This window comes from Mobula birostris, chromosome 7 (assembly GCF_030028105.1).
Source record: "Mobula birostris isolate sMobBir1 chromosome 7, sMobBir1.hap1, whole genome shotgun sequence".
In the NCBI taxonomy this organism is placed as follows: domain Eukaryota; kingdom Metazoa; phylum Chordata; class Chondrichthyes; order Myliobatiformes; family Myliobatidae; genus Mobula; species Mobula birostris.
In genome coordinates, this window is record NC_092376.1 from 5,389,459 (window position 1) to 5,406,860 (window position 17,402).

The 17,402-nt window shown below is 46.3% G+C and overlaps 1 protein-coding gene across 9 annotated transcripts in view; it reads left to right on the top strand.

Annotated features, from left to right (window-relative positions):
- LOC140199979 (arf-GAP with Rho-GAP domain, ANK repeat and PH domain-containing protein 1-like) overlaps window positions 1–17,402 on the top strand; it is a 290,953-nt gene that overhangs the window by 134,125 nt on the left and 139,426 nt on the right. The window contains exon 1 of one of the 9 annotated variants that reach the window (XM_072262533.1): window positions 8,364–8,532. The exons of the other annotated variants lie outside the window; for them this stretch is intronic. The gene's annotated coding sequence lies outside the window, so the exon portion shown is untranslated. Of the gene's footprint in view, window positions 1–8,363; window positions 8,533–17,402 lie in introns of those variants that run through there. 9 annotated transcript variants of the gene reach the window in all.

Here is a 17,402-nt window from a genome sequence, read left to right on the forward strand (position 1 = left end):
TCCTGTGCATGCCCACTAGGAGGAGATTCGCCTAAATATCCGTTTTAATGTGGACAGAAGTATTTTTAAAAATGTCTAGTGTGGACGCCTGTCGTTTTTACGCAAAACCGGCGTTTTCAAAATTATCCGGTCTAGTGTGGACGTAGCCTTGGGTGATAGAAAAATGGAGGCTATGTGGGAGGGAAGGGTTAGATTGATCTTGGAGTAGGTTAAAAAGCTGGCACAGCATTGTGGGCTGAAGGGACTGTACTGTTCTATGTTCTCTGTAGGAAGAACGTTAGAGATTGCTGTGCTGTAGATGTTCAGAGGCCCCAGAAACTTTAAGTAGAAGCTCTTGTTGGTGTGAAGTAATGTTGCAACTCGATAAAACTCTGGAGAGGATTATGGCATGGGGGTGGAGGGGATACACAGATGGGATTAAACGTCTTGGGGGTGGTGTGGGTGGGAGGAAGATGGAGAGATTTGGGAGGATGTTCTTTGGGATAGAAGGTAGCAGAAGGGCTGAATAGCCCAATGTAATGCTGGGTAATGATGAGGTGCAGAAATGGGCTGGCAAGTAGCAGATGAAGTTCAATCTAGAAAAGTGTGAAGTGATTTACTTTGGAATGTTGAACTTGAAGGCAGACTACAGGGCTAACGGTACGATTCTTAGAAGTGTGGAGGAACAGAGGGATCTTGGGTTTCACATCCATAGACCCTCAGATTGGGCATGCAAGTTGACAGAGTGGTTAAGAAGGCATTTGGTGTGTTGATCCTCATTACTCAGGGGTTCAAGAGCCATGAGGTAGTGTTGCAGCTCTATAGACCACACTTGGAGAATTGTGTTAATTCCTTGTCACCTCATTATAGAAAGGACGTGGAAGGTTTAGAGAGGGTGCAGAGGAGATTTAGGGCGGAAGAAAAACAAATTTCTTCCAACCCCGCCCTTCTATTCCCCACTCTGGCGGCACCTATCACCTCCCCTGGGTCCCCCCCTCCTTCCCTTTCTCCTATAGTCCCTCTCCTCTCCTATCAGATTCCTTCCTCTCCAGCCCTTTACCTTTCTCATCCACCTGGCTTCATCCCTCCTGCTTCCCCTCCCCCAACTTCTTATTCTGGCATCTTCCCCCTTCCTTTCCAGTCCTGGTGAAGGGTCTCGGCCCGAAACATCGGCTGTTTATTCATTTCCGTAGATGCTGCCTGGCCTGCTGAGTTCCTCCAGTGTTTTGTGTGTGCTTCACAGTACTTTTTGCTCTCTTTGCACTAATTTATTTTTAAATGTATGTTTCTTATTGTAATCTGTAGAATGTATATATTGTAATTTGTAGGTATTTTTGTGTATTGCAACGCACTGCTGTCCCCAAACAGTAAATTTCACAACATTTGCCAGTGATTTTAAAAAAAACTGATTCTAATTCTGAGGTGACTTGATAGAGGTGTACAAGATGATAGGAGGCATAGATAGAGTGGACAGCCTGAGACTGTCTCCCAGGGCAGAAATGGCTAATTTGGGGTGGCATAATTTTAAGGTTTTTTTAGCGTGTCGCACCAGACAGTCAGCCATTCTTGTCTGGCGTGTGGTGTCAGGATTGGTCTCCTTTCGGATTAACCGGGTCACGATATGAACGTTGCTGACTCGACCCTCTTTTTTTTTATGAGGCCGAGTGGCTAGCTCGACGCTCAACCCAGCACGGATAGAAAGCATGCTCGGGGGTGGCAGGGGGTGGTGTGTGGGGGTGGCCCGACTTGGATTCGAACTCGGGAGCCTTCGCTCCGGAGCCTGGCGCTGATGTCATTGCATCACCAGCTGGCAATTTTAAGGTGATTGGAGGAAAGTAGAGGAGGATATTAGAGGTTTTTTGTTTACACAGAGGGTGGCAGGTGACTGGAACGTCCTGCCGGGGGTGGTGGTAGAGGCAGATACATTAGAGACTTTTAAGAGATTCTCAAGTCTTAAGAGGATGATAGAAAAGTGGAGGGCTAGATTGATCTTGGAGTGGGTTAAAAGTTTAGCAGAACATTGTGGGCCAAAATGCCATAAACTGTTGGTTGTTCAGCCCTGAGGTCTTGTGGTCATCAGCTGCTCTGTGACAGAGCTTCTGCACTGCGACAGCCTTGGCTTAATGTAACTTGCGGGCTCTCTCAAACCCCTTGAACTTACAGTGAAGTAACCCTTGCACAGCCGAGTGCAACCCCTGAGACCTTGACTCTGTCTGGGGTCAGAGCGTAGGATGCATGTGTCTGCTCGTCTGGGGACTTCCTGCATTTTGGGGTGAATCGACCCATCTGGTCTTCTCTGTTGCTAAATTGGTGATTGGCTTATTATTGTCACATGCATGTCTATTTAAGGCAGAGGTTGATAGATTCTTGTTTAGTCAGGGTGCGAAGGAATGCGGGGCTCAAAACTGCTCACAATACTCCAAGTGAGGCTTCACCGGTGCTTTATAAAGCCTCAACATTACATCCTTGCTTTTATATTCCAGTCATCATGAAATGAATGCTAGGATCACATTCTCCTTCCTCGCCACTGACTCAACCTCCAAGTCGACCTATGTGGAATCCTGCATGAGGGCTCGCAAGTCCCTTTACACCTTGGATTTTTGGCTTTTAGTTCTTCTACAAAAGTGCATGACCATACACTTCCTGAAACTGTTTCCCACCTACTCCCCTAATCTTTAAATCCTTCTGCGGCATCAACTCTGCCTGCCCTCCACCTATCTTTGTATCGCCTGCAGATTTGGGCATCGTCCAAATCATCAGCTGTCAGTTTAGTAGCTCCTCAAGTCTTTTAACACCTCCATTGTGAATGGTGATTGATTTTGCAAGTGAGGAACTCAAACATAACTTTTTTCCGGATATTCAGTAACTGTAACTGAGCCAAATTTTGTATAAAAATAGAGGTGTGCTCAGACTTCAGAGCAGTGTGAGTGACGGGGCCATGCTGCCGCCCTCCTGCACAAGTAAAATAAGGCACAATCGAGGACTATGTGTGTGTGTGTGTGTGTGTGTGTGTGTTCTGAGTCTAGTTATCGGCAATGACAAGAGCATAGAACAGTACATGTCCTTCAACCCACAATATTGTGGTGATCTTTTAACCTACTCCAAGAAATATCTGTCCATTCCCTTCCACATGGTCCTCCTTCGCACTAGGGGACCACTCGATAGTTATTAGAATGGATAAGAAGCTGTCCTTGATCTTGGTGGTACTTGCTTTCAGAAAGAGAGAATGTCTGTGGTGGGTGGGTGGGATCTTTGATACTGTTGCAAGCATTAGAAAGTCTGCAGATGCTGCAAATCCAAAGCATCACACACAAGGTGCTGGAGAGGAACTCAGCAGGTCAGGCAGCATCTATGGAGAAGAGTAAACAGCCAACGTCCTGGGTGGAGATCCTTCAGGACTGGCGAAGGGTCTCGGCCCGAAATGTTGACTTTTTATTCTTTTCCACAGGTGTTGCCTGACCTGCTGAGTTCCTCCAGCATTTTGTACTTTGTTGGTCACTTTACTGGGGCAGCAAGAAGTGTAGACAGAGTTCTTGGAAGGGAACTGGAAGCTACTGTTCTATTAAGTTGAACTTAGTTTCCTGTAACATGTTGGACGGAGCTGTGTCCACAACTTTGTGCAGTTTCTTGGAGAGGTTTGGAGGGGATCAGACGAGGACTTTTTTCCCTCAGGCTTCCCTCCTTCCTCACTTTAGGAAGGATGTGGAAGCTATAGTGCAGGGGTCCCCAACCTTTTTTGCACTGCAGACCGGCCGATGGGTGGGGGGAGGGGTGTTCAGGTAGGGTTGTCCACTTGCTCATTTCTCACTCCTCACTCCCAAATAAGGGACAAAAGTAGCAGTCAAATACAGGACACTTGTGTTTACCCTGAGAAAGACTACCGTGACCATGAAGCCTTGCGTGGGCACCTGTGTGCACATACGTGACGTGCGCATGCGTGTACGTGCCGATTTCTTTTCTACAAATTGGTTTTGGCTTAACCTTCCTGATTCTGTTAAGTGAAACTACACTGTACATGCATTATTTCTACTTTAGGCTGTGTATTTATCATATCATTCCTGCTTTTACTATATGTTAGCGTTATTTTAGGTTTTATGTGTTATTTGGTACGATTTGGTAGGTTATTTCAAGTTCAACAGTGCGTGCCAGGGAATGGGGAAAGGTGCAGCTGACTCGTATCGTTTCATATCACCAAATCATATCGTTTCCTCGCGGCCTGGTAGCTCATGCTTTGCAGTCCGGTGGTTGGGGACCACTGCTTTAGAGAGGGCGCGGAGGAGACTTACTTGGATGGAGCCTGGATTAGAGACCATGTCTTTTGAGGATAGGTTGAGTGAGGTAGGGCTTTTCTCTCTGGCGTTGAGGATGGGAGGTGACTTGATAGAGGTGTACATGATGATAAGAGGCATAGATTGAGTGGACAGCCAGAGACTTTTTCCCAGGGCAGAAATGGCTAATATGAAGGCCATAATTTTAAGGTTATTAGAGGGAAGTCAGAGGCAGAATTTTTACAGAGTGGTGAGTGCATGGAATGCCCTGCTAGCGGTAGCAGATAATTAGGGGCATTTAAGAGACTCTTGGATAGGTACATGGATGATAGAAAAATGGAGGCTCTGTAGGAGGAAGGATTAGATTGCTCTTGGAGTAGGTTAAAGGGTCAGCACAACATTGTGGGTTGAATGGCCTGTACTGTATTGTTCTAGGCTGCACTGCCTGAGGAGGTGGTGAGGGCAGACACGCTCAGCACGTTGCAAAAGTTTTGGTTCAAGGGTCGAGTGATGTGTCCTGATTCCAAAGCAACAGGATTTAATGCTGAAGTTGTATACGATATTGGTGAGGCCAAATTTGGGGTATGGTGTAAATAGATCTGGTCACAGTGAACGGCAGGGATCTGGGAGTAACACTTGGGAAAATATGTTTATTGTCGTCACATGTACCGATACGTAGTGAAAAGTTTGTCTTGCAGACTGTTTATACATGTCAATTATTTACCCAGTGCATCGAGGTAGAACAAGGTAAAATAATAACAGAAGCAAACAAGTACAATGAACAGCTTTTGCTTGTATGCCATCCATACCGATCAGTAAGTATGCTGAGATAGAACTAAAGCAATTAAGTAAAAAGGCAGATTAACATAACACACACAAAATGTTGGAGGAACTCAGCAATCAGGCAGCAGAATGGAGGAGAATAAACAGTTGATGTTTTGGGCTGAGACCCTTCATCAGGATTGGAAACTTAAAAAAAGAATTGGATGTTCTGAAGGTCTGGCATGTGCCCCCCTTCCTCATGAATGACCTGCTTGACCCGAGTTCCTTCAGCATTTGTGTGTGTTGATTGAGGGCCAAAGGGAATGTGCTGAATTTCTTCAGCCTCCTGAGGAACTAACTGCCAAGGCATGGACACAGAGCTGGATGCCTGATACCCAGTTTCATTCTGAATATTGTTGCTTTTATTGTTTCTCTTCTCTCTCTGCACATTAGGTGTTTGTTGGTCTTTTAATGGGTTCTTTTGGGTTTCTTGTTTTGTGGCTGTCTGTAAGGAGACAAAGCTCAAGGTTTTATAATTTGTATATACTTTGAACTAGTATGAACAAGATGGGCTGAAGGGGCTGCTTTAGTCAAAGTAAATTTGACTGAAGCACTTGCTTCTCTGCTAGATCTTTCTACGATTCTAACAATACAATAGGTTTAAAGTCAAAGTAAATTTATTATCTATGGGTATATTTGTCATCGTGTACTACCCTGAGATTCATTTTCCTGCAGGCATTCACGGGAAAATAAAGAAATACAATCAATTGCACACCCTGGTTGGTCTGGGTCCTGAGGCTCCTGTACCTCCTGCCCTGTGGTAGCAGTGAGAAGGGAGCATGGCCTGGATGTTGAGGGTCCCTGATGACGCATGCTGCTTCCTTGTGGCAGTGCTCCTTGTAAATGTGCTCAGTGGTGGGGAGGGTGTTACCCGTGATGGACTGGGCTGTGTCCATCACTTCATGTAGCTTTTTCCATTCCTGGGTATTGGTGTTTACATGCTAGGCGATGGCAGCTAGAATACTTCCTACGTGCATGTATAGAAGTTTGTCAAAGTTTTAGATGACATACGGAATCTGCATGAAACTTCTAAGATGTTGGAGGTGCTATTTGATGACCATAAGATATGGGAGCAAAATTAGGCTCATAGTCTGCTTCACCATTCCGTCATGGTTGATTTATTATCCTGCTTCTCCCTGTAACCTCTGATGTCTTGACTAACCAAGAACCTATCAGCCTCCACTTTAAATATACCCAATGACCTGGCCTCCACAACCATCTGAGGCAATGAATTCCACAGATTCACTGTCCTGTGGCTAAAGAAATTCCTCCTAATCTCTGTTCTAAATGGTTGTCCTTCTATTCTGAGGCCGTGTCCTCTGGTTCTAAACTTCTCTACTATAGGAAACACTCTCACCACATCCACTCTATCTAGCCCCTTCAATGAGATCCTCCCTCATTCTTCTAAGCTTCAGAGAGTACAGGGCCAGAATCATCAAACACTCCTCATACGTAAATCCTTTCATTTCCAGAATCATTCTTGTGAACCTCTTCTGGACCCTCTCCAATGCCAGCACATCCTTTCATTGACAGGGGACCCAAAGCTCCAAGTGCGGTCTGACCAGTGCCTTCTGAAGTTACCAATCTGTATCTGTAAATGAATACATTTCTCTCGGCTGAAGATTCGGAACTTGCAGTTGCCATGTTGCATTGTTTGCCCAGCTTGGCAAATAGCTTGCAGACGTTTCATCACTAGTGGAGGTGTTTCTGTCTGGGAGTGCTCGAGTTTATATAGTGTTCCCTCACTTCCCCCCCCCCCGTTCGCTTGCCTCAGTGCTGATCCTCTCAGTTGACCGTTGGCTGTTAAGGGTTCATAGATTGCATCTGGAGTTGAACGAATGAAGTAATCGGAGAGAAGTACAAAATATCACAAATATCACAAATAAGCTGATAGCCTTTAGAGTCACGAAGAGGGGAGAGAAAGAGAGACCTTTTCGAAGAGAGTTCTGCTTGGCCTAGCACCACACAACACTTTATGTGCTGAAGATCCAAGAAGAATTCACGACGTTTCAAACAAATCTGTGTTTACACTGCTTCCTTTGAGCTACATGTAACAGTTTTGAATGCCTGGATCGTCCCACCATCACACCCACAATAAATGTTAATTACTGTCGTATCCATGCAGTGGGATGGTGATTGGAGCCAATCAGTTACGCGCCTGTTTCCTGGTCTGCGTTTTTACCGTCCTGAGCTGTATTTTAAACTTAATCTTCAATTCATATTTGAAACTGACCAACCTTCAGATAAGTTAATTGCTGCAAGTGCTAACCCCTAAAAATTGCTCTAACAGAATCTATTTTGGTATGTTTGTTTCTGAAGTTACCAGAAGAGAACCATAGATACTAGTTTTAAACACACGAGATTCTGCAGATTCTGCAAATCCAGAACACACACAAAATGTGGGAGGAACTCAGCAGGTCAGGCAGCATCTACAGAGGGGAATAAACAATCAATGTTCTGGGTTGGAAGACGTCAGAATAAAAGAAGTGTGGGAGGGGAGGGAAGGAGGACAAGGAGGAAGGTGATAGGTGAAGCCAGGTCCTCCCTCCTCTCCCTTCCCCTCCTCCTCCCACCTTTTTAATCTGGCTTCTCCCAGCTTTCTTTCCAGTCCTGAAGAAGCGCCTCAGCCCAAAGTGTCGACTGTTTATTCCCCTCCATAGATGCTGCCTGACCTGCTGCGTCCCTCCAGCGTTTTGTGTGTGTAACTCTGCATTTCAAGCATCTGCAGAATCTCTTGTGTTCATGAAACGTCGATTGTTTATTCGTTTTCACCGATGCTACCGCACCTGCTGAGATACCAGTGTTTCCCTCACTTTTGTTGCCTGAACTAAACGGCAATGCTTCTGTTGAAAACCTGGTGACTGCTTTCCCTGGTTGTCCTTTATGGACAGATTGAACATGGTGGTCTGAAGGGTCTGACTACAAACCGCCTCTACTTACTTGAGCCCATCACCCCTACTGGGGCACAGGCCGCCGACAGCAGTTCGCCAGCCTCCTCTGTCGTGGGCCAGTCCCTCAATTTATCCCCAGGTGTAGCTCATTGAAGATCCTTCCTCTCCCAGGGGTGAGGTCTTTGGAGATCCTGCTGGTGTTTCTGTGGCTCTGGGTTTTTATGGGATGGTGGTTGCCAGCCCCATGTACAACCCTCCTCCTTTCGTAGCCCGGGCTTGGGACTGTCTACGGCGGAGTTAAACTGCCTGGAGCACAAATGCACTTTGCCCTGTTGGGATAGGACGGATCTCCATCAACATCTCTCCCAACTCAGGATATTCTGAAGCCCTTGCCAGCTGGTGAAGAGCCAAGGGGGAGGTGTGCAAGCAAAGATCAAAGTGAGTTCTGCAACCGGGAAGTGTGGTGGCTGTGGATCTGTGATTCCAGTTCACAGGCAGCCTGAACACCTGATCCATCAGCAGGGCCGGGCTTGGAGGGGGGCTGTGACGGAGCTGCAGGCCTGTTTGTTCAGGTGAGGTCCTGTTCCTTCCGATGCACGCCTGAGATTCCAGCGTTCTCTCTCCTCATGTAATTTCTCTGTTTTCCGCCCCACCTCTTGCATGCCTTCCTGTTTCCCTCTGACGGTGACTGGCTGTGACAGCTGCTGGGGGTGTGAGGCCTCACTGTGTACAATTGCAGAGCAGTGACGAGCTATTGTCCGCCCTCTGTCCCTGAGTGGCGGCTTGCGCCGTTAAATCCCTCACCCTCACTGGAACACAGGAAGGTTTATAGAACTGTATGCCTTCGTCTCTATTTTTGTAGAATCTTTGACATTAGACAAACAAGCAGGCGTCTGGTGTTGCAAATGGTTCCAAGTTACACGTGAACCACTTGTCACGGTTCAAAGTCAATTTATTATCAAAGTACGTGTCACCATATACAACCCCAAGATTCATTTTCTTGTGGGCATTCACTGTAAATACAAAGAAAAGCAATAAAGTCAGTGACAAACCACACACAAACCGAGACAGGCAACTGATGTGCAAAAGATGACAAATTGTGCAAATACTAAAAGAGAAGCAATATAATACGTAGTATTGAAACCTGTTGTAGATGTGTATTTAATTTTCCAATAATATTTCAGTGATCTTTGTGTGTGTGTATTGATTAAGCATTCTTGTTTAAATAATTAATTACAGGTTGTATGTTAAAATAAGTCAATTGCATATGTGATCCTGTTACCACATGATATATGTGTTCTTTACTTAAAGTAAACTTGAAGTTAGACCCGCATTTCGGACCCCGTGTTTTAACTTGAGTTGGTGCAATATTTTGAAGTTACAAAACATAACAGTAGAGTTCTTGGAAGTGGTTGGGGAATCAGTTGGGGTGAGTGAAGTTGGCCATATTTGTTTGAGAAGGGGCCTGATGATTAAATGGTAATAATTGTTCCTGAACTTGGGGGTGTGTGTCTTAAGGCTCCTGTACTTTCTTTCTGATGGTGGCAGCAGCAAGAAGAGACCCCTACAACCCAGCCCTACAAACTGCCCTTGCCGAAAGCCCCCTCTGGAAAGCTTTTAAAACAAAAACTTCACTGTTCAAAATTTCTTCCCCCAGGCAGTAAATCTGAACAAACCTCATCCCTCATCTATAACCATCCTGGAATTGTACTGCGCTGTAAACACTTTAAACCACTTTTCATAATGCTGTTGACATTGTAAACACTTGCTGGTGTTTGTTTTTATGCACATTTTATTCCATAGCCTAAGAGCATTAAGACATAGGAGAATTAGGCCATTCAGCTCACTGGGTCTCTGCCCTTTGATCATGGCTGATTTCTTATCCTTCTCAACTCCATTTTGCTGCCTTTTCCCTGTAACCTTTGAGAGTCTGACTAATCAAGTACCTATCAACCTCCACTTTAAATACCCAATGACTCGGCCTCTGATGCAATGAATTCCATCCTTTAAGCACAAAACTTTATTAGCTTCTTGTATTTGTATATGACTTTCTTTATTCTTTATAATTGTTGAATGTCTTTGTAGCATGTCACGCCCTGACCAACACACCAGAGTTGGTGGACCACCAAATTCCCAATCCGTGTAAGTGTATCTGGTGAATAAAGTTGATCCATGTTCCTGGGCCAGCTGGTGGTGCAACGACATTGGCGCCAGACCCGGGAGCAGAGGTTCCCGGGTTCGAAACTAGTCGGGTCCGCTCCCGAGTACACTTTCCATCCATGCCGGGTTGAGTGTTGAGATCGCAACTTGACCTCAAAATAAAGGGAAAATACTGCAAAAATGTCTGTGTGAGGAGTGGCGCGCCACACAGTCTCTCTGTCTCGCTCCGCGCCTTGTAAAAGCCATGAAAAAGACGTCATCACGGACGCACGCGGACGCACGCAGACGCACAGACTCGCACGCACGCAGACACATGCCAAAAAAAAAAAGTTGATCCTTGTTCCAATGAGGTCAGACTGACTTCCTGACCCTTTTCAGCTCTGGGTAAATATATATACACAACCTGAAATTCGTACTCTTCACAGACATCAATGAAGCAGGAAACCGCATAGAATAAATGATAGAAACATTGTTCCTCTCCTATCCCCCCACCCTTTGCACAAGCAGCAACAAAAGTATTGACCACTCCCATCTTGCCCCACCTGCACCAGAAAAAGCATTGACCCTCCTCCCCACCTTCTGCGCCAGCAGGATTACCGACCCCCCCCGCCACAACATGAGAGCATAGGCAGAAGCCACAAAAGAGCCCTTGATCCAGAGGCCATCTAAGCTACAGTGCACACCCCAGCACCTTGGTGTCTCAGCCAGGCTCTCTCCCAGCGAGGAGAGCTTGCCCTGCAGCCCTCAGTCCCCTGCACGAGCTTCACTCACCTCAGCACGGAATGGGCTCTGTGGCCCCGGACTCACTCTCAGGGACTCTGTGGTTCATGTTCTGTGTGCTATTCGTTTAGTTTTTAATTGTTAGGACGATTTATTCTTTTTTTCACACGTTGGATGTTTGAAAGTCTTTGCTGTGTGGGTTTTTTTTAATGGGTTCAATTGTGTTTCTTTGTTTTGTGGCTGCCTGTAAGGGGACGCATCTCAGGGTTGTATACAGAACATGTACTTTGATAATGAATCCACTTTGAGACTTACAGAAGTTTATCATGTTCTGAGAGGCGGAGACTGGGCACGCAGCCAGTATTTATTTTGGAGATACGGTGTGTTAACAGGCTCTTTCCGCCCAACGAATCTACATTGCCTAGTCACCTCCATGTGACCAATTAGCCTACTAACCTGTATGGTTTTGGAATGAGGGAGGAAACCCGGAGCATTGACATTCCAAAGGCACACAGGTAACTGGATTAATTGGTATCCCAGGGTTAAGGTATTGAGTGCTGGAGTACTTGTGCTGAAGGTGAGAAGGGAACGTTCAAGTATGATGTGCAGGGCAAGTTTTGTTTAGTACGGAGAGTGGTGGGTGCCTGACGGGGGAGATGGTCACAGTCAGAATCAGTTTATTATCACTGAGGTATGTTGTGAAATGGGTTGTTTTGCAGTACAGTGCAAATGGTAAAAATTACTATAAGCTACCATAAGATGTAGGAGCAGAAGTAGGCCATTCGGCCCATCGAGTCTGCTCCGCCATTCAATCGTGGACTGATCCAATTCTTCTAGTCATCCCCATTCCCCCGCCTTCTCCCCATATCCTTTGATGCCCTGGTTAATCAAGAACCTATCTATCTCTGCTTTAAATACACCCAATGACTTGGCCTCCACTGCTGCCCGTGGCAACAAATTCCATAGATTCACCACCCTCTGGCTAAAAAATTTTCTTTGCATTTCTGTTCTGAATGGGCGCCCTTCAATCCTTAGGTCATGCCTTCTCGTACTAGACTCCCCCATCATGGGGAACAACTTTGGCACGTCCACTTTTTGCATCGAGTACAGGTTTAATATTGACAATATTCTTGCGGACCGGCCGACTGGGGTCGGGGGGAGGTGTTCAAGTAGGGTTGCCTACTTTCTCACTCTCAAATAAGGGACAAAAGTAGCAGTCAAATACCGGACACTTGTGCTTGCCCCGGGAAAGACTACCGTGATCATGAAGCCTTGCGCAGGTTTTGGCTTAATCTTCCCGATTCTGTTAAGTGAAACTACACCGTACATACATTATTTCTACTTTATATAAGCTGTGTATTTGTCATATAATGCCTGCTTCTACTATATGTTAGTATTATTTTGGGTTTACCTTAGCGGGGGAAATACGGGACAAGGGTGGTCCCGTATGGGACAAACCAATTTAGCCCAATATACGGGATGTCCCGGCTAATATGGGACAGTTGTCAACCCTATGTTCAAGTTCAACAGTGCGTGACAGGGAATGAGGAAAGGTGCAGCTGACTCATATCGTCAAATCCTATCGTTTCCTCGCAGCTCGGTAGCTCATGCTTTGCGGCCCGGTGGTTGGGGACCACTGCTCTATCTATACCCATCATAATTTTATATACCTCTATCAAATCTCCCCTCATTCTCCTACGCTCCAGGGAATAAAGTCCTAACCTATTCAACCTTTCTCTGTAACTGAGTTTCTCAAGTCCCGGCAACATCCTTGTAAACCTTCTCTGCACTCTTTCAACCTTATTTATATCATTCCTGTAATTTGGTGACCAAAACCATACACAATACTCCAAATTCGACCTCACCAATGCCTTATACAATCTCACCATAACATTCCAGCTCTTATACGCAGTACTTTAATTTATAAAGGCCAATGTACCAAAAGCTCTCTTTATGACCCTATCTACCTGTGATGCCACTTTTAGGGAATTTTGTATCTGTATTCCCAGATCCCTCTGTTCCACTGCACTCCTCAGTGCCTTACCATTAACCCTGTATGTTCTACGTTGGTTTGTCCTTCCGAAGTGCAATACCTCACACTTGTCTGTATTAAACTCCATCTGCCATTTTTCAGCCCACTTTTCCAGCTGGTCCAAATCCCTCTGCAGGCTTTGAAATCCTTCCTCACTGTCCACTACACCTCCAATTTTGTATCATCAGCAAATTTGCTGATCCAATTTACCAGATTATCATCCAGATCATTGATATAGATGACAAATAACAATGGACCCAGCACTGATCCCTGTGGCACACCACTAGTCACAGGCCTCCACTCGGAGAGGCAATTCTCTACTACCACTCTTTGGCTTCTTCCATTGAGCCAATGTCTAATCCAATTTACCACCTCTCCATGTATACCTAGCGACTGAATCTTCCTAACTAACCTCCCATTCGGGACCTTGTCAAAGGTCTTACTGCCAGTCCTGCCCCTCCTGTAGCCAAGTTTCACTAATGGCTATAATGTCGTAATTCCATGTGTCAATCCACGCCCTCAGCTCGTTAGCCTTCCCCATGATACTCCTTGCATTGAAATAGATACACCTCAGAACATTATTACCACCATACACAACCTTTCTATTTGTGACTTTGCCTGAACTTTTAACATTTATTTTCACCCCCGCTCCACTATCTGCTCTGGCACTCTGGTTCCCATCCCCCTGCAAATCTAGTTTAAACCCTCCCCCCTCCCCAACAGCACTAACAAACCTCCCTGCAAAGATATTGGTCCCCTTGTAGTTCAGGTGTAACTCGTCTCTCTTGTAAAGGTCCCACCTGCCCTAGAAGAGGTCCCAATGATCCTGAAATCTGAAGTCTGAAACCTTGCCCCCTATAGTTCCTCAGCCACGTGTTCATCCACCAGAGCATCCTATTCTTACCCTCACTGGCACGTGGCACAGGTAGCAATCCTGAGATTACCATCCTCGAGGTCCTGCTTTTTAACTTCCTACCAAGCTCTCTATACTCACTCTTCAGGACCTCCTCACTCTTCCTTGCTACGTCATTGGTACCGATGTGTATCATGACATCTGGCTGATTACCCTCCCACTTCAGAATGCTGTGCACGCGATCAGAAACATCTCTGACCCTGGCACCCGGGAGGCAACAAACCATCCAGAAGTCTCTGTCACGACCACAGAACCTCCTTTCTGTACCTCTGTATCGAGTCCCCTATCACTACCGCTCTCCTCTTCTTCCCCCCCTTCCTTCTGCACTGCAGAACCAGACTCCGTGCCAGAGATCCGGCTGCCGCAGCTAGTCCCAGGTAAGTCATTCCCCCCCCCCCAACAGTATCCAAATTGGTATACTTGTTGTTGAGGGGAATGGCCACAGGGGAACCCTGCTCTGCTTGCCCTTTCCCCTTCCCTCGCCTGACGGTAACCCAATTTCCTGTCCTCTGCTCCTTTGGCGTAACTACCTCCCTGAAGCTACTATCTATAATCCCCTCATTCTCCCGAATGATCCGCAGGTCATCCAGCTCCTGCTCCAGTTCCCTAACACGGTTTGTCAGGAGCTGCAGCTGCAACTCCAGGGAATACAGCCCAAGAGCTGCCAGACGTTCCTCAAATGGTAACCCTTTCATTCCTGGAATCATTCTCGTGAATCTTCTCTGCACCCTCTCCAATGTCAATATGGTTCTGTATATAAAATTAATAAGTAGTGCAGAAAAGAGGGCAGAACAGTGAGGTTGTGTTCTTGGGCCGATTGTCCATTCAGAAATCTGACGGCAGAGCGGAATAATCTGTTCCTAAGGTGTGTGTCTTCAGACTCTTGTACCTCCTCCCTGATGGTAGTAATGAGTGGAGGGTGTGGGTTGGTGGTGCACATCGTCCTTGATGATGGATGCTGCCTGTTTGAGGTGTCCCCTTTTGAAGTTGTTCACGATGCTGGGGAGGCCAGTGGCCGTGATGGAGCTGGCAAACGGTGATGCAACCAGTTAGAAAGCTCTCTGTGGTACATCAGAATGAGAATCAGGTTTACTGTCACCGACATGTTGTGAAATGTGTTGTTTCGTGGCCACAATGCAGTGCAATTCATAAAAATCACTAAGTTACGATGAATATAATACTATATGTATTTGTGCTAATTTTGTATATACAATGTATAAAATAATTAGTGCAAAAAAAGGGTGAAATAGACATGGGTTTATTGTCTGTTCAGAAATCTGATGGCAGAAGTGACATGGCATAAATGTAACATGCTAAAGAGAATTAACGTTGAAAGTGTATTTTACTTTTAAGATGGCAAATAGTGTAGCAATTCAAGCAACTCTTCACAGCGCCAACAATGGAAAGCTGGGGGTTTAGTTCCCACCACCGTTTGGAAGGAGTTAGCATGTTTTCCTTGTAACTGTGCATTTTCTCCTGGTGCTTCCGTTTCCTCCCACATTCCAAAGGCTCACGGGTTAGTAAGTTAATTGGTCAGCGTCGAATTAATCCACTGACTCTGCGATGCTTTGGGAGACACGAGACCACAGATGCTGCAGTCTGGAGCAACAAGGCACAGTCGGGGTAGCACGGTATCGTAGTGGTTAATGCAATGCTTTACAACGCCAGTGACCCGGGTTTGACTCCCACTTCTGTGCGTAAGGAGTTTGTACTTTCACCACGTGACCGCCAGGCTTTCTGATTTCCTCCCACATTCCAATGATGTGGGTAGGGTTAATGAGTTGTGGGCATGGTGACGGTTGTTGATGCAAATAACTCGCATCACTGTTTGTTTCGATGTACTTGTGACAAATACAGCTAACTTTTAATGTTTAAATTAATTATCAAACGACTCGTATGTTACTACCTTGAGATTCGATTTCTTAACTGAGATTGGTTTTATTTGTCACGTACATTAAAGGATCAGTGTCCCGCTACTGTTCTTGCAGGCATTTACAAGAAGAGAAAATGCAACAGAATTCTACAGAAATCTTGTTATAAACAGGCAAAGGCTGACAAATGTAGATGTAGACAACTGCAGTGTTTAAATAGCTGTTAGACACGTGAATACTTTGGGAGCAGAGGGACATGTTTCATGTCTGGGCAGAGAGGGTTGAGTTTAATTTGGTGTTGTGTTTGGCACTGAGGTTGTGAGCTGAAGGGGCTGTACCTTTGCTGTGCTGTTCTGTCTTCTAGTGATGGGAAGCATATCCGTGGTCTATGGGAGGGGGTTCAGGGGGTGGGGAGAGTCAGTGGTGGGGGAGAGTATCCGTGGTCTGTGGGAGGGGGTTCAGGGGGTGCAGAGAGTCTGTGATGGGGGTGAGGGTCTGTGGGAGGGGGTTCAGTGGGTGGGGAGAGTCAGTGATGGGTTGAGTGTCTGTGGTCTGTGGGAGGGGGTTTAGGGGGTGGGGAGAGCTGATGATGGAGGGGGAATATCCATGGTCTGTGGGAGGGGAGAGTCAGTGGTGGGGGAGAGTATCCGTGGTCTGTGGGAGGGGGTTCGGGGGTGGGGAGAGTCAGTGGTGGGGGAGGGTATCCGTGGTCTGTGGGAGGGGGTTCGGGGGTGGGGAGAGTCAGTGATGGGGGTGAGTGTCTGTGGTCTTTAGGAGGGGATTCAGGGGGTGGTGGGGGAGAAGGTCCCTGAGAGGGGATTCAGTGTGATTGGGGGGGGTAGGGGGAGTGTCCGTAGCCGGTACAATGGATATGGAGTCTCATTTGGAGACTTCCCCCTCTCTCCCCCCTCTCTCCCCCCTCTCTCCCCCCTCTCTCCCCCCTCTCTCCCCCCTCTCTCCCCCCTCTCTCCCCCCTCTCTCCCCCCTCTCTCCCCCCTCTCTCCCCCCACATGTGACTTTTGAGGAACCAGTCAAAAGAAGAAATGGGAATTATTTTGGTGGACGGTTGATCTTTTTGAGCATTTGAAATTTGTGGTTTGCTGGTAATTGCATGATATTTGCAACTCACTGCACTCTGTAAGGGAAGATATGGAGAAATCTTTGCCTTCCAGTTGACAAGAACTCTAGTCAGTATCTTGAAATAAATCCTCATTGTCTGAACAGCTTCCAAAAACACTCTTGAGGATATTTTTGACGAGAAGTGCTGTAGCCAAGGGCTGCATTAATTGCACGCATGGTTCTTCCATCCAGAAATCCCAGTGAGGGTATTTGCACGGTGACTCGTCATACAGTACTGTGCAAAATTCTAAGGTACTTTTCTGTAATTAGGCTGCCTAAGACTTTTGTACAGTACTGTTGTAGTTTTACGTATTGCACTGTACTGCTGCTGTGTTTTGAAAAAGAAATTCATGATGTGTGAATGGTGAAAAACCTGATTCTGATATGAGCAACACACATCAAAGTTGCTGGTGAACGCAGCAGGCCAGGCAGCATCTCTAGGAAGAGGTAGAGTCGACATTTCAGGCCGAGACCCTTCGTCAGGACTAACTGAAAGAAGAGCTAGGAAAATCCCTTACTCGCTCTTCAGTTAGTCCTGACGAAGGGTCTCGGCCCAAAATGTCGACTGTACCTCTTCCTAGAGATGCTGCCTGGCCTGCTGCGTTCACCAGCAACTTTGATGTGTGT